This window comes from Taeniopygia guttata, chromosome 7, assembly GCF_048771995.1.
Source record: "Taeniopygia guttata chromosome 7, bTaeGut7.mat, whole genome shotgun sequence".
Classification (NCBI taxonomy): domain Eukaryota; kingdom Metazoa; phylum Chordata; class Aves; order Passeriformes; family Estrildidae; genus Taeniopygia; species Taeniopygia guttata.
Window position 1 is genome coordinate 31,464,821 of NC_133032.1, and position 18,545 is coordinate 31,483,365.

At 37.0% G+C, this 18,545-nt stretch overlaps 1 long non-coding RNA gene across 1 annotated transcript; it reads left to right on the plus strand.

Moving 5' to 3' along the window:
• Nucleotides 1-993: 993 nt before the first annotated feature.
• Nucleotides 994-10,896, plus strand: LOC140684500 (uncharacterized). The gene is made up of 2 exons (XR_012056839.1): nt 994-3,463; nt 4,216-10,896. It is a non-coding gene; the product is annotated as an uncharacterized lncRNA (long non-coding RNA).
• Nucleotides 10,897-18,545: the final 7,649 nt, after the last annotated feature.

Below are 18,545 nucleotides of genomic sequence, written 5' to 3' on the forward strand. Positions count from 1 at the left end.
TGGCTGATTCTTTTGTTCTCCAGGAATAAATACAAGTAAAATATTGCAGATCTAAGAGCTAACAGTAATTCCTTCTCTGGCTGAGAGGACTCCCAGGAGCTGTCCCTCATACAGGCTCCCTGATATCTGTCAGACTCTCCAGCAGCTAAAGCAACTCTCACTATTATTGCCTTTATTGTCTTTATTTGTCTTTGTTCACTCCAACTGTAAAAACCACACAAAAGGCTTTTTTACCCTGTTTGGAGCTGTATGTGGTGTAGTTTTTAATTACCATTGTAAGCACTTCCTGAGGTTACCTTTCCACATCTTGGGCACTGTACAGATATTTCCAGGTCTAATGCATTCTGCTTTACTATATGGTAGTCACAATTGTCTATTAATTTTCTTGACACTTTTCCTGTCATATTCTGCAGAAATTCCTGTTTAAATTCAGCATGACTATTCACCGAAAGTGTTACTGCTCAGCAGAAGTAAAGACCAGCAAACTTTGACAATAGAAACTGGAGTAGTCCATTTACTGCTGCAATTTGAAGAAGGCTGTCTGCATTTCCTGGGCACTGCTGGCTGTGCTGGGCCATTTCTGATACCCCACTTTCAGCAGGTTCCAGGAACTCCAAGACAGTCTTCATGTCTCTGCTTAGAAATAGAAGCTGAGTTCCCTACCACAGGAAAGGCAAGACTCCTTCTCATGGGAATAAAGATGTGGTATCCATCCATTGTGGATGGAAGAGGGATTTGAGTCTAAGTAGGAAAGAGAAAGGGGATAACATTTTGAAAATTTCTTCTTTCGTTTTTATCTAACTTGAAATCCAGCCTTGACAGTCCAAGGAATTCAACAGACATGGCCAACATTCATATCCTTTTTCTTTCTCAGCTGGTGAAAACCTTTCTGTCAAAAAAATATTTCCATAAAAAAACCAAATAATTGCTACCCAAAGAAAAATTACTTTTTCATTTTTACTCTTTTTTTTTTTTTTTTTTTTTTAGTATTAGCTTATTAGTGCCAGTCTCTAGACTGGAATCTGCCCTTTATTCACCATCCATCTCCAATGCCACATAGCAATGACTGACAACAGGAGTTGTAATAATAATACTGATATCATTTAACTTTTATCTAATTTAAGTTAGTTTTAAGTTTTTCCCACAGAAATGGTATTGTTCCATGTCAAATGTATCTATATTTTGGTTGCTAATGGAGGTACACTAAATAAATAGAATGCTGGCAGTTTGTGTCTAAAGTTAAGTTCTGTTTAAATTGATTTGTTAAAAGAACCAATATTATTTTACTGTATTTTACCTTTGGTACAATGTCTCATGATATCCTGCTGAACATAACAGTCTTAACTATGCATCATTTAATGCAAATATTGCTGCTTAGGGTGATGGGCACATTTTTAAGAAAGATATATCAAAGTGAAGCCTGCATTTCTAGGACTATTACATTGCATTATCTTAAGAAATAGAACATAATGAAAATGGTTTTTCTCCACAGATTTTAAATGCACTTTTTTACAAGTTCTAACTCTACAGGAAGTGGAGATTTTTTTTTCTTTATTTTTATAAGAAAAGTCAAACTTTACAAACCCATACACAGGTTCACACAGAGTCAGAAGCCTTGTTCTGAACAGAAATACTTTGTCATACTCCTGCAGCACTCAGCAGAATTGCACTCCTGCACTCTGTCCCTTCTTGTTTGACTCAGTGTCAATAGTGCCCATCCCTGCTCAGGGCTCTCTGAATCTTGGGCAAATCTTTAGGCTTTGACTCAACTTGCCCAACTTTCAGAAATTCTCCCTTTGATGGAAAGGGCCATGTTTTGGGGAAAGAGAGGGGAATTAATACAAGAGCTGTGTCTGTGCTTTAAAAGGTGACCTTGCCACCTGCACTGTCAAACACCAGGGCTAAAAATGGGTATACTGTGGAAATTTATTATTTCTATTTCTAAAGGGGCACATTTTTTAAAATTCTGGGCCAAGACTCTTATAAATAATCAAACTTTTGAATCCCTGCACACAAATAAAACATTCCATTCACTCCTCTAGAAAATAACCAACATTCAATCAGAACCTTTAGCACTTTACTTGTCTTAGGGTCTGCAAGCTGAAACACATTTATTTTATACCTGGAAGTTTGGTCAAACATAAAGCAAATCATTAAATCTACAAACACCAGTTCAGGCACATTGCCTTGCCTATTCTGGATTTAAAAAGAAATAATAAAATAAAATTTCTGGTGCAGGGAGTTCAGTTTACCATGAAATCAGATGTTCAAAGTGCTGCTGTCCAGCAACCACAGACAAGTGTGAAATCTCAAGGTGAGAACTTTGAAGAGGGACAAAAGATTCAGTAGGTTAGAATTGCAAAGCAGGTACCTTTAAAGCAATTCAAACTGATAAATGGCTTACTTGTCCTTCCTGTAACGGATAATGTCCAGTCTTATTCCATAATTTCTCATTTTCAATTATGTTATTCACTTTCAGTGCAAAAATAACACCCTTTCTAAAAGCAGATTTACAATTGCACAACTTAAATTTAGACACATTAAAAATGGAGAATCATTTCAACATTTGTCTTAGAATATGCTTTAAAATATCTGGGATGTTTTCAGGGCAGACCACTTTTTGTAAACAAAGTTGCTAAAAGTTAAATAAATGCCCTATAATGAAATTTGGCTGAACTGGGAAGGATTTATGTCTGTAATTTTTTATAAAAACTGCAGCATGGCTCTATAGGAAAAAAAAAAATAAAAAAGGAAGAATGAAAAAGGGCAAAAGAAGATCAGCCCAGAAGCTTGTCCAATAAGCTGAAAATAACAGCTTTCCCACCAGGTTAGGCAAGTAAGAAGGTTAAATATCACAACAGGAAAAAGCTGTCTAAACTACCAGACAATTTTAGCTAACAGTCCTTAGAGAATATTTTTAAAAGGTATCTAAAATAAAAATAACATCTTCCCAGTGGAGGAGTTAGTGCAGAGAAAACAATGGAGGGAAGAGAAGAGAGAAGAGAAGAGAAGAGAAGAGAAGAGAAGAGAAGAGAAGAGAAGAGAAGAGAAGAGAAGAGAAGAGAAGAGAAGAGAAGAGAAGAGAAGAGAAGAGAAGAGAAGAGAAGAGAAGAGAAGAGAAGAGAAGAGAAGAGAAGAGAAGAGAAGAGAAGAGAAGAGAAGAGAAGAGAAGAGAAGAGAAGAGAAGAGAAGAGAAGAGAAGAGAAAGAGAAAAAAAGAACCTTTATTAGCTCCCTCCAAGTGTTAGGGAGGGAAGAGCAATTACTTTGATTCATAGACAGGAAAATCAAATATGCTTTCTCTGCTTATTCCAGATTACTAAAATATCTTTATTTTATCATATCTTTTTCAGACAAGATTCTCTAGACAATGTAAGAAGAAGCATCATCAAAACAATGAAGAAGAGATGGACTGGAAAAGATCCCTGGGTGTGTGGCAGAAATAAGTGATTCAGAGAGATATGGTAAGGATTAATTAGTTGCATTTTCAACTTCTGAACTCAACAAAAATTATATTAATGCAAGAAAAGAAAATATAAAGGATAAAAAATAAAGGAATATTTGTCCTTGGAAAGTAGCACTTTGGAAGAGACTGTTCTGTTGGAAAACTTTCCATATAATGGACTATACAGATAATATAATTACTCATATTACAGCCAAAGAGAGAGTTTTTATTTTAAATAGAGGTGGATAACACATGTACATCTTTCATTAGTGGGTTGTTGCCAGAAGAAAACGAATGCCAGGGGATTTTTCAGAGAGATCAACATTGTGATAGGGAATTTTTTAAAAACAATAGCTTCTGTTCTGTTCTGAGGAGTTTGAAGTATATTGCAAACATTATTAAAGCTTCCCAAGCCTGGGAGAAGCCCCATGATTGTCAGAAATGCTGACATGATTGATGCAGAGCCTTGGTGTCTAAATGCTGAAGTATCACCATATTGAAGCTGACACATCAAAACAGAATCAATGATAAAATGCCAGAGAAAATGTTTCCAGTGAAGATACTTGAATATTTCAGTGTGGTTGCAGTGAAGTCAGATGGCACAAACCCAGGAAATGCTTTTCTGAAATGACATACTGACCAAAAGCACTTACAGGTTCCTTAATGTGAATATTTTATGATAGAGAGCATTATGAAAACCTGGATAAATTACCATGGGTAATCTTAAAAAATATATTAGAAATAATGTTGAATTTTTCTTTCTCTTTATAGCCAATGAGAATGATGGTTCACTCTGTGCAATTTTTGAAATCCACTGACATCATTCAGTGTTTGCAATTCGTGGTATTCAAGGCCAGGAAATTCAACATCTTTGGCTACTGACACAAGAACAATTCAACAACATGCAAGCAGCCGTGTTCAGCTCGGGGAAGGGGAAGCTGCATGACAAGAAAATCATTACAATCTCTTCTAATCAGGCAGATGGGTACAGTTTTGTTGGCATGTGGTAAAAGGCTATTCAGGAGCAGGCTGTACATCCCTTCTTCAGGGCATTTATTTTGAGATGCAGCTGAAGCAGAATCCCAGACTGGTCCATTTTGGATTTCCAACTGCAAGTCACAGATGGAATAAAGAGGAGAAAACATTCTGCAGTGCAGCAGCCAGAGGCCCTAATGAAATGTGGCACATTAATTTCTGAGTGATGAAATTATATAATCCCAGTGGATTTACATTTCAAATTCAAGGATCACAACAAGGATGAGATAGTCTCTTCTGTGAAAAGTCTGTTTATTCACACATTGCTTGTGGCTGGGTTTTGCCTCGTATAATCATCTCTGGGAGAAACCTCTTACCCGAGGAATGAAGTAATGAGTTATTGCTCCTGAATTATTGCTTGCATTTGTTCAAAGATGTCCAAGAAATCTCAGCCTTGTTGCTTTATGAAATGGGCCAAAGAGCTGATATAGATAGACAACAGAGGGATGAACAGACAGGCAGACAGACAGCAAGATATGCAGAGCCCAAGTCTGATCTGACAAAAAGCCTTAGAAGAAAATACCAGTAATTCATGCCTTGTCTTCTTCATAAACCAATCAGTGGAGGTAGGGAATAAACTTAATATCATTTTCTAGAGAATTAAATTCATATGCCTCTGATTAAAAACTCCCAGCAGTTTAGGCTGGGTGTACCCACAGCCCTGTTTTGGACACTCTCATCAAGCTGCCTGCTGCCTCACTTCACACCAAGTTTATTCCAATGCCTGACACACATTCATGAGAGAAGTGATTAATTCCTATTTGAGACTGTAGGTACAGTGAACATGAATGATATTAACAGGAATCAGATCAATCTTCAGTGTCCCAAAGACCCCAGCAGCCTTGGAGCAATCAGATAGGTCAGGGCTCAGTTTCCAGCACTAAAAAGTGCAGGCAGCTCTTTCATCTTGCCAACACGAGCCACACAACTGTCCTGGACCTTCTTACGTGGAGATAATCCACTTCTTCTGCCATGTGGCCAAGCTCAGTGCCTTTCTGAAGCAGAGCTACAGAATCCAATTCCTCTTGCCTGAGCTGGCTCTCACTGTGCTGAGGATGGCAGGTTTCCCTCAGCCACTATAATTTCCATATTTACTTGTCTCTTGTTACTGGTTTCCAGTGGATTGCTGTGGTAGAAACACAAGTATTCCACAAAAGGAGCAGCTTCATGAAGGATGTGGCAGACAGGCAACATTTCAGGCTGACACAATAAATTTCTCAGATTACATATTTACAATAGTTTTGACTCAGTGTTTTTCCAATACCAACATGAGGCAGAATGTAAAATTTGTGTGCAAGAATTCGGGCAGCTATAAACAGCATTCAGATGTGTCATTCACCAACACTTTCTTTGCAGTTTGACTTGGGTTACAAGACTTCAAATTCTTCTGAAAGCTTCTCAAAAACAGGTGGGTTTTTTCCTAGGTATTAGACTGGAAACATTAAAAGCAGTCTACTGTGCCTGGCAATGAAGCAGAATTATTTTGTTGAGATAATGAGATTCATTTATTAGAAATTATAGCATAAGGAAAAGGGAAGACATATTTGAGTATCCTTGGACAGTACTCTATGGAGAAATAAATACAGAATCCCATGCAAATTTCCAGAAAGGATGATTAACATAGCAACTTATATTCCTTAATATATCAGGTTTAAGTGTGGCTGTTTGATTTTACTCTTCCTTCGTTCCAGAAACAAGTTAAGACATTGGGAGAAGTCCTTGCTGTTTAGCAAGAATTAATCACCCTTTGTCCCCTTTTTTTACCTCATTTCAAATTTCTAGTCAACTTCATTTTTTTCTTTTTATTTGTTTTGCCTTAGATTAGAAAGCAAAGATATTTTTTTAAATCAACCCCTTGATAAGGGCCTACTTTACACAAATTAATGAGGAGCTGACATTCTTTCTATAATATCAGGTAGCATTGACAGTTTTTCAATGCAGAGGCAAGTTTGGGAAAAGATAGTATATATCAAGTGATTCTCAGTCAAAAATGAAAATAAGAATTAATAAATACTAAAGGACATACATTACAAATCCAGCATCTCTATAGATTCTTTTTTTTTGCCAAGACTTGATTTCTTGATTTATAATGCGGGACATGACACATGATAAAGGCGCATATATATATATATATATATATATATATATGTCTCTTGATCTATTGATAGATATGAAATATGAGATCAGAGGTTGTTTCTTGGCTGTTATCTATAAAAGCTCAGCTGAAGCTGGACCAAAAGTACATTAATCATTCATGTTCAGGTACAGACAGACATGCTGTGATACACTCATTTTTTCCCTAAAAATAATTCTCAGATATCTCCCAGCCTGTGTGACATATGCAAAATTTCCTAAGATATTAGCCAATAATAGTCTTTGTCGATTTTTGATTTAAATTCATGATGTACAATATTATAATATTACCCATTGACAATACTGTAGGAAATATTTGCTTATTAATTATGGATGGAAACATGAGACCCCTGAAGTCACTGGTAAAATGCCAAAAAACCCAAGATTAAACTGCAGGAACAAGTGGTAATGCTTGAGGTGGAGACTAGAGCTTGATCCATGTCTGTAACTCAGAGAAGGAATTTGAAAACTGCAATATGGATAAAAGATATGGGAAAGAAACCCCCTTTGAATCTATACATTTAAAATTATCTTTTTTTCTTCTACAGATAGAAACCTGGGGGAAAAAAACAAGTAAGAAAACCAAAAGTAAAAAATAAAGTAAAACAAGAAGATCTCCATGTTTAATATTCAGGGTCTACTGGTTCTGTTAAAGCCACTTGGCACCAGAGCTATTAAAATCACATTCACAGCGCTGCTCATTTCCAAATTATTTATCAGAACCACCCACTGCCTCTTAACATAAATAATAATTATTTTTTCTGTCATTTAACAGATAAAAAGTTGAAATATAAAGAAAACCATATCCTGAGACAAATCTTTTGAAGTGAAAAGAAAAATGTATAACCTAGTTAGTCCCTCCTGTTAAAAAATGTAAGTGCATGAAAAGCTGATGTCTTCAGCACCACAGCTTGCCCCAGCTGTTCTTTTTTTCTGAGAATGCAAGGAGTTAAATCTGCTGTGGGGCAGAGCTGGCAAGCTGATTGAGAATACAGCACTTTTTTATGTTGTGCTGCCACTTTTTGCTCTGCTCTGAGCAGCACCAAGCAGCCCAGGGACCCAGGGCATGCCTAAGGACACCAAATGCTTCAGCAATAAAAATACCAAGGATTATTTAGAGTGAACTTCACCCAGCAAAAAAAAAAATCAGTATGCTGAAGTGGCCAGGTGGAAGGAAGGTAAGAAGCCATGAGATTTGCAGCTCTCTGCACATCATTCCAAAATGTCTCACTTCAGTGGTTTGCCTTGTGTGGTACTACCCATTAAAGAAACTCACCCAGTGTGAAAGGTTTTCACCACAATTTTGGATTGAAGTATTATGAAATATTTTTTTTTAATAACAAAATTTGTGCTGTAAATACCTCATGATGGGCGAATCCTGATGACAATGCCCTCTAAATTCTTCAGATTTTTACAGCTGTGCAGTTAGAAACTACCTCTGTTAGTAACATGTATTGATTTCAAAGCTCCATTTAAAATGAGATGAATCCAAAAGCATGCCAAAAAGCACCATATTTTCTAGAGATAATGGAGAATGTTCTATGACTAAAATAAGTTTTTTGCTGCTCTGTCACTACTCTGTTATATATATGCCTCATGGCACCTATTGAACAGTCATTCAACATTTCACTGCTTAATGTAAATTTTTTAATAAGATCATTTATTTTTATTACTGATCATTCAAGTAGAATTTATAAGTTGTATTCCCCTCACCATCCCCAAACACAGTTATCTCCCAAAGGTAAAAAATCTTGGAATGGGTATAAAAATTGAATTACACGAATATGATTTTATTCTGCTCCAGCTCTTTTCCCACTGTTCTACAATTAAAATTCTATGTGGAATATAACATTGAAGAAATAAATCTTACAGCGTTTAATCAGAGAAGATTCAGGGAAATAAATCACTAAGGAAACAGTGAAACATCTTACAATGAATGCATAAAGGAAAAGGTAAATCCTCAGACAAATGGATAGTTCTGGAGAAATGTTTTTCTTATTTTAACAAGCAAAAATTAATTCTCATGTCATAGACCTGACTCTGCCTGTTCATTTGTGAGTGCCTGGGCTGGGGCTGCTTAAGGAAGAAGAGAAAAACTGAAGGCAAAAGAAATATCTGAGATCATGGGGTGCCCAAGTGCAGCAGCACTTGAGAGCCACGTTCAGGAGTGGCATTGACAATGGGGACACACAAAGATAATGTGGGACTTCCTTAGACCCCCATCCAGAAAAGCTCTTAAGCACCACTGACCTGCAGACACCTGAGTGATGTTGTTGAAGTCTGGATTTTCCTTCAGGTTGGTGCAGAATGCTGAAGCTTTGCACTGAGCTTGCACTGGTACCCTCATTTCTGTGAGATTTTCCTCATGCAAATGGCAAAGCAGATGATGAGAAAAGGCAGGAAAAAGAATGCTGGAAGAGCTGCAGACAGAGGAGAACATTCCTGTTCCTGCCTTCCTGCAGGGCTGGGGGCCCTGGGTCTGCTGCATTTCTATAAGGGATGCACAACCATTAGAGAGCAGCTCTGTAAAACCAAAACCAGCAAATAAAGTACCTGCCTTTTAGAAGAGCAATGAGTGAGGAAAGAGGTTCAGGAAACTCTTCTAATCTCGGTTTATTGGTCTGACTTTGATTCAATACTCTCAAAGAGTAATTAAAAGCATGACTGTAAAACACAAATACAAAACTGTACAGAAAGAGGTATACAGCCAGTGAACCAAAATCTTCTTCATGATTTTACCTGTCTGACAGAAATACAGTAACTCACCCACATCTGAATTTCATGGAGCATTTGATGTGACAATTTATAAATGGGAGTTAGTTTCAAAATAAAAGGAACACGAAGAAAAACAAAAGATGAGGTGTCTAAGGGAATGTAGCAGATGGGAGGAAATGTTGAAAGTGAATTTGCCAAGGACTACTTCCACAATGACCTGGTTATATTTTGCCTATCCCTTACTTCATCAGCACCATGATATGAGTCTGAGATTTGCAAATGAGGCAAAGAGGGGAGGTATTGCCAATACTGAAAATAATCATTGTGCTACACTGAGGGCACTGCCCTGGGAATGACAGTGTAGTTTTGGGGGGTGATGTGCAAGCCCAAGCATGTGGTGCTCAACTGTGCACATTTCTCTTCTAAAACAGATCCTCTCAGCTGGAAATGACAAGGGTTGTAAAGATCTGGGAGCAGCAGTTTCAGGGAAGTCTGCAGTGCTGGCAGATTATGGGACATGAATGCCAACCCCATCATCCATGGAAGTGTCACCTACCAGGAGGTGAAGGGACAGACACACATGGGGTTATGTCCTCTGCAGCACAGGCTGAGAGCCAAGGGGAGTTTTCACAGGAAATTTTATAGAAAAACATATTAGAGTGATCTGGGGGATTAAGAATCTGAAAACAAATATCTGACCAAAACATCTCCCTCCACTTCTTTAGCTTTGGAAAACTTGCACAGAAAAAGGATGCGATTATTGTTACAGGATACAAACCTTAATATAAACATTAGAGTGGGGTGAACACCCAACTCTATTAATCTAAAGAAATCATGAAGGTAAATGTAAAAAAAAATAATTTCTAATGATATTTATTCTGGTAATGAGTAAAAAAAAACCCCAAAAAAACTTAAAGATCAAAGCAGCAAAACTGTCACAGTCTTCCCATTTAAGTAAAGGTAAACAAGCTTTACTTCCAAAAGATTTCTTGAGCTGTGTGTAAAAAGGATTGTATCATATCTGGATTTAGGAATTTAAGAATTCAGTGTTAGTCCTGTGTGTCCCAAGGAAGTACTGTGAGGTAAGCTGAGAGAGAGATACTGCAATCCTCCTGCTTATCACACCACTGGGGTTCTTGCAACACTTAAAGGCCAGGTGGTTTTTCAGAAAGATGTCACTGCTGGAGAAACATCCCAGGAAAATGCAAAATGAACTAGTACCTGGAAAAAGCCAAGAATTATTTGTTTAATTTTTCAAAAGTGACTGAAGCAAAGAAAGACATTTTCCCTATGAATTACACATTATTCAGCTGTCTCCCGGCACAAACCTGTAGGGGTTTTCTTTAGAGAGGAATTTGTTACTGCAATAAATGGAAAAGTTGTATCAGGATTTCTTTGTCTGTTTTGTTATTTGGTTATTTTTGTTAGTTTGGTCTTACGGTCTTTTTTTTGGTTTTTTTTTTTTGTGGTTTTTTTTTTTTTTTTTGTATTTTAGGTGTTTTCTATTGTGTATGTAAGTCAAAGAATAGATATTTTCTATAATAAAATGTTTCTGGAATAAGATTGAAACATTTCACAACTTTTATTTCAGTAACAATGCAATCATGACTCACATTACACATTTTCAATTCTAAGCATAATTAATATTAAATATTAATGGAAGATCCATGTAGAAATAATTAACCTACTCTACACTGTGAAGATGTAGACATGAGCAGCAACTGGAATGTTCATAGGCCTGATTTGTGTTTCTTGGGTTTTTTTAAATAATTACAGGTTTACACAATTTATGCAGATAACATGACATTGCCAAGCAGTCTAGAGTTGAGAGGTGGCTGTCTAGGCCATGATTAAGTGGGGATGCTTTGGAAATGTCATGGTTGGATTTTTAGGAGATTCATTCAAATAAATGAAAAGAACAATTATTATGGACGAAACATTTTAACAACTTTGATTAAAACAGGCTCTACAAAAGGTAGATGTACCAGCTCAGAGGAGTCAGGTCATTCTCATGGATGATTCAAGGCCAAACATCAGAACCTCTGGAGCCAAAGAGAGCAGGCTTTCCTAGGGCCAGTGATTATTTCCCATTATTAGGTGATAAAAAGGAAAATTGCTCTCATTCCCTGCCTGTTGATGTAGACTGAGTTCAAAGAGATTACTTAATTTTTTCTCTATTTTGCCTCTTTGAATAAGAATTGGTGATAATCATATAGTCATAAAGGAAATTAAGAAGGTATTATTTACTGTCTCTGCTGACCCAGTAAAGAATGGAGCAAAATAACCTCTATTGATATTTTCGACAGAGTTATTCCAGATGTTCAACTTCTGTTTAGTTTTTTTTCCTAAGCATCAGCAAAACTTCTCAGTCTGACAGAGATGTTCTCTAAATATTTTATGGTTGTTGTGTTACCAAGGGAATTGGGAAAGAAAGAGATTTAATTTTTTTTTTCCAGTAAAACAACTCATCTTCATGTCATAAAGTTCGCTATTGCAAAATCTGCTGTCTAGAATTCTGTGGGCTTAAATTTATTGTCCCAGCAAGAAATACTCCAAAACTGCAAGTTGTGCTATCACAAATATTACTAACAATATTCCAAAAATAAGTAAGCAAATACCACTACCTGAATAAAGGAAAAATTGACTCTTTGAAGTGAATCTTACTGCAGAATAAGTAAAGACTTCCCTAGAACATTTCCTGGAGGATTTGTTGGTACATATATCTTTGGTTGGAGCAGCATCCCTGTCAACATCTTGCCTTGCCTTGGCAATTTCAAATCTTTATGCTTTACTGAGTTCAAATTTTTCTATTTAACAGCTGACACTAATATTGGATCAATAAAAGGGATGGTTTCCCCCAAGGATTTTCTCCTAATCATTGATCTTTTGTTCATAAACCCACAACTTTTGCTGTTGCAGGAACTACAGGGTGGCATTGCTCAGTTTGCCATTAAGAACTGAGGCTATTTGATCCCAGAGTTAAGAAAACAATTGAGTATGTACTTAAGCTTAATTGACTGAGTGAAAACAAAGAGACTTCGTTTCATTGAATGGTGAAGCTTAAACATGTCAATGTTTTCCTGGGCTGCAGCTTTGGTTACACTCTTGGGGTATCACAGCATTGATGGAAATAAAGTTCTCATGCACACAGAGGTGATCAGGACTTAAAACACTGTGGGAAACTCACCAGTCCTCACATACAGGCTGTGTCTTAATTGTCAGTAAAATCTGAATGAAATTGGAGTTTCCCTTAAAATGTTTTCTCTGCAAAGTGCATCTGCCTTGCACTCAGGGATAGAGAGAGCTGACAGCAGAATTTCCCATCTGGACTATGCAAAGAACAAGGTGATGATGGGAAAAATAGCTCTTTGTTTGTTAAGTCATTATCACTAATGAATATGCAAGTGTAGTTTTTCTGATTTTTGAAAAAGACCTTTCACATCACCTGAGACAAAAGGGTCAAATCTCACATTAGAGATCCTACTCCAGTTTTGCTGCTAACAATAAAAAGCAACTGAATATCCAGATTCAGCAAAAACATTAAAACAATCAGTTAATGAGTAACTTCTTTTAACTGGGTGCTTGTACTAAATATCTTGGAATTGTGATAATTATAATTTGCACTTGTATTTTATTTTTCATCTGAGGAGTTCAATGTCCTTTGTGAACATTATAATAAATCTTTCCAAAGAGTAGCTCAGCTTCCCCTTGAGTGGGAATTTTGAATGTATTTTCTTTCCCAGTATATATTTAGCTGGAGAAGTAAGAATATGAAAGGCACAAGTAGAATTTGAACACACATTGATTTGTTGATATGTGGATACCTGACTGCCTTTGAACCCTAGAATACTGAACTCTAGAACCTCAAAATCAAAATAATTCAGCAGCCATCTGCTTCAGCAATGTCAGTCAGGACACTTCTCTTTAAAAGATAAACTTCACCAGCTGTAATTCCTATTTCCAAACCTTTCCCAGCTGGAATTTTGTGGAGATTGAAGATTAAAAAAAAAAAAAAAAAAAAAAAAAATTAAAAAAAAAGGCAGTCTTAAAGCATGTTAAATAGCATCTGACAAAAATAGAAACTTACTAATCTAATGTAACAGACTCATTAATGAAGGATCACTAATTGCTCTCATTTCACATTAATTACTGTAAGATATATAGTCTAATGACCTTTGATTACTAAGTCTTTGTGGAGAAAGCTGAAACCTTATTGACTTTCCTCCTCCTTCCCACACAAATTAAATCAATTAACATAGTTCTGAATCCAACCAACTTTCACAAAGGATATTTTAGGAAAACACCTTCCTGTTTGCTCTCTTCAGCTAAGGATCCACATTTTTGAAGGGCACACTCATCCTTCTTTTTCATCCTCTCAAATCGTCCAGGAAAGGTAATTTTTTCCCCTTGTATTTTCTGTCTGTCAGCAGAACTTATCCAAAGGCGATAATGAAAACATTTGTGAATGTTTCTTTTCATAACTAATTTTTTATATTATTTTCATTGTAATGTGCCTCAACAAATCCATCATATTTTCAGCATCATTTTTTTTCTCCTGCCAGTGCTTGCCTATGCTCTTCCCTCATCAGTCAAAACTGCCTTGAATTTATATACCAAGGTCCTCTTTTAAATGTTACCTTCTTCTTCGTGCAGATCTTGTATTTGTTGCTGATTTTTCCATTGCTGACGGCTAAAAAAAGGCTATAGATCAGTTAAGTTATTAATTCAGTAAAGATCTGAGAGTGAATCACTAAATATTGCATTTTTAATGGTATAAAGCCTGACATCTTCAGGCTGATTAAGTCCTAAATCTTTTTGCCTCTTACTGCCTCATCGCTGCTGTGTCTTGACCAACTATTGAGATTAACCAGCTCCAAAATAATTTTCACCTTCCCTGCTTGATCTGGCACATCTGCATAGCCTATGCAGCCCTCTGATATGTTGCAAATAAATGTTTGACTTATTCACTCTTGTCTTCTCTGACAGCAAGGAGCCCAGTTAGGCCAAACCCCAGTCATGAGCTGCAATTTCAGCCCTGCTTCTTAAGGGAAGGGGTCTTAAAACACCACCCACAGCTACCATGGGAGCAGAATTCTGTGCAGGATGTCTGAGCAGGCAGAGCCATTTGGTGGCACAATTTCCAAATCCCTGCTGGGATCTGCTCTTGGTGAAGGAGCAGTGAAAGCTTTTGGTGAGCAGTCTTGGACACCCAGCAGCTGAGGGACAGCAGATGTCTAATGGCAGTGAAGGTTTGTGTCCTTCCTGTGGCATCTTATACCTCAGCCTGCATTAAAAACCTCAGTCAGTACTTCTTTTATAGAGGTATATACTTGTACAACAATAACATAAAGCTGCAGTGCTGAAGAAATCAGAAATGTGACACATAACACTGTAGAAATGGGGAAAAAAAAAATCAATGCGTTTATCCACATATGCAGAGTAGTTTCACATTTTTAAGTGGTTAAAAAAACCTTCCCTCAATTCCATCTGTGACCTTTCAATATTTGTTTAGCATGCATTTTACTGGGGTAGTAAAGTAAAAGGTAACTCACTCTTTTGGCAGGAATTAAATTTAACAGTTGCTTTATTATGGTTGCTTAGGTGGGGAAGGTCTCTCTTGAAAGTTTTAAGACATTCTGCAAATAGTCCCAGTAGGCAGCTCAGATAAACAAAACGTGCTTGTTCCTGAAAGGAAAAGCAAATGCAAGGGTTGTTTCTGCCAGCATTATCCCAGCTGTGCTGCAAAGGCTGCTCCACCCCGGGGTCACTGCTGAGGATGCTACAGAGGAAGGGAGGCATGAGAGATGGATTATGCTTCTATTGTTGGCACACAGCATTTCCAGGCACCATTAAATAGAATTTATATATTTTTTCTTTTGTTCTCAGCGATTGCCAGATGAGATGAACATCTCTTCTTTATGAGGGCTCTCTAGGAGTGCTGCCTTACAATCTTGCCCACGGCTGTTTCAATGCTGTATAAATGACCGTGGAACACAAGGTATTCAACCCAGAGCTGCAAGCCATGAGAGCTTTATAAATCCACTTCATTTTACATTTAAAAGGCTTGGTGAAAGAAATTAAGTTTCTTGAAAAGCAGACACTGGCCCAGCAGTTTGGCTGAGCAGGACAAACCACAGGAAGCCACATTTCAGCTGTCTAATTAGAGGCTCAGAACTGGAGGCTGGTAAGAAATATAACTCCTGTGATTCACCAAGCATTTTGGTGCTGTTACACCTCAGAAAATGCCATGGGTAAGTTTGAAACACTACCAAAGCCAGGCCTCTGAAATTAAGGATTTTGACTTCTAAAATCACTTTTTACATAATGATGCCCCATCCCTGAAATTGTTCAAGGTCAGGCTGGGTGGGGCTTAGAGCAACCTGGTCTAGTGGAAGGTGTCCCTGCCCACAGCAGAACAAAAAAAAAGACAAAAAAAAAAAAAAAGAAAAAGAAAAAGAGATAAATCATAGATAACTCATTACAAAATGAGTGCTGGGCATGATTGATGCTTATTTCTGTTTTTCCCTCTAGACTGAGGCAGCTTTGTCAGGTTTCTCCAGGTGCCCATTGAACACTTCTGACACTGTTTTAAATCTGTAAAATTCCTGAAGTGGCTTTGGGGTGGATTTCTGAAAGCAGCAAAATGAATCCTTGATCCTATTCACGTGCACATCTCAAGGGTCCCTCAGGACAACTCTCTGAGGACAATCTGCATCTGCTTCAGCTCACTAGAAATGAGAACTAAACTCGGTTTAAGTGAGTTTGTTTGCTAGTAAAGATCAAAAAAGACATTTGCAGAGACAGCCAGGCAATAACCCTGTCTCAGCTGTTAATGCAGTTCCCATCCAGCACTCAGTCTTTCTGCAGCCCCATTCGACTGCAGGAATGAGAAGAATGGGATCATAAAAGGGAGAAAATCTGGTCAGAAAAGCTGGAAAGGAGAACAGCAAGAAAGAACTTCCAGGAAAAAAGTCCCTCCAGAAAACCACAGCGATTAATGCTTATATACTACATAAACAGAAGGATTTTTTGCTCTGAGCTTGACTGTCTCAACAATGAGCTCTGTCGAGTTCCACAACAAGCTCTGAGCTCTTACACTTGGCCATGATGAAGCAGAAATTGAGAATTTCTCTAGAGCAGCTACACACAAATTTCAAGGCCAATAAATGCTGTGGAAGCTCCATCTCTATAGTGTATTCCCACCAAATAAAATTTTATCAGGCAAAACCAGTCAGGACCTGTGAGAGTCGAAGCAAGGTTTCTATTTTTATGTCAAAGCAGAGAAATAGAAAATACAGTACCAAATATGCTCCAAAATGCAGTTAGATGAGCCCGAGCTAGAGCAATTTTGTTACACATTCTGCAAAGATCATAATGGCAATTCACAATCAGAGAAGGAAGATTTATTTAGCTATTTCCAAGCTGATTTTATAGATACTTGTCACTCATGTTCCTATCTATTTTATACGCTGATTTTTTTTTATCAAACAATGCTTTTTTGGTCTAAATTTAAGTGGCAGGATTGTGCTCTTTGTAATTATAGGGCTTTGTTATACTTTTAAAATTATTCTGCATAACTGTTTTGGAGTAAGATGTAGGCAATAATGTATTGCCCCCTTATAGTTTCCTCAGATAATTACAATATCCATATTTTGAATTGAAAGCAAATAATCCAGTCTAACAGGCCAAGACAGAGAAGCCTGTGGATTCATTTCAGTCAGCCACTGTGAGTTTTAGACAGGAAGGACATTTTGTAGTTCTCTGCAAATATCAAACCTTAAAAAGCATTTCAATAAGGTAATAAGTGTGTGACTTCTTTTTTATATAATTTATAAAGAAAATAAGCCGAAGAAAAATGGGTTTTATTATCTCACTTTGCTTTGGCAGTGACATTATGGGAGGAGAGCACAGCTGCCATTTATGAAAAACACAACCTCCAATAACAGGTTTTATGGGTTTTGATTTTAGACTCTCATCCATGAGCATGCATAATGTTTTGAGGTATCATTTTTTCACACTAATAAAAGACCTGATGTAAGATTTTATGCATGGCATTTTGTCACACGAATGGTGAAAAGTTAAAATAAGATCAGCTGAAACATTTACCACATACTTCATTATCTCTTGTGAATTGAATATCTAGATAATTGGCAAAGCAAAAATCTTTGTTATAAGGATTTATGAATTGAATAAAATTACCTTCTGCAAAAGGAATTTCTGTGAGACTGAGATTTTCTTTTCTACTGAAAAACATCAGAAGTTGTGAAGCATATCTTAAGAATTTTCTTTCAAGAATAAACCTTTTTTCCCTATTTTGTGTTTAACACAGAAACTTTCTTCCCTTCCTCTCTTGATTTCCAGGTTATTAATATTTAATTTAAAATAGCCTTAAAAATTCAAATCCAGCTTCTCTGTCATTACTTAAATTGGCCTCTTTTGCATATCAAATAATTAGGACACCTGTTTGACAGAACTTTTACCTTATTTTAGCAAGTGCAAAATATTCAAAGGAGACTGCATCTACTGGAGTCTGTCCCCATAATCCCAACATAAATTTTTGTTCTGATTATCCTTTCACAATATCTGTCCTTTGACTGGAAAGAAGAGGTTTTAAAAGGTAAAGAAAAGTATAAAAATTAGGCTTACTCCACAGAAAGGTAGGGAAGGTTGGAATGGAGAGTTCAGAGAAAACACACATGTTTAGCAAAAACTTCCCATGGGACCTCAGGAAAGTAAATTTCTCACTCCATTTTCACTTTAAAATAAAATAATGTTTTCTTTCTCTTGACATTTATGGGGAAGCTTCATACTAGATGTACTAATCTATGAATTATGAATGTTGAATGCAGTTTTACACATAATCCAATCATCTGACATTTTCGGTCTGATCTTCAAATATTAAAATATTTTAGCTCTGACCACTAAAATTACACGGCTTTCAATAAGAGGAAAACATTAGGAGAGCTGCCACTCCACTGCTGCTTCTCCTGTGGTTTCCAGTTCACAATAAGGGACTGGACACTCTGATCTTATGGCTGTGCTTCTGCAGCTCATTCTTCCCTGAGCATGGACAAACCACCTGGTTTGTGATAATGAACTCCTCATCCCAAGGACAGGGCAGCATTTTCACTTCCCAGGATTATTCCACATTTACTCTGCAGCTGGTCCTTACATGCCTACTTATAGGCATTTTTCTCCAAATGTCACCAGGGCAAGTC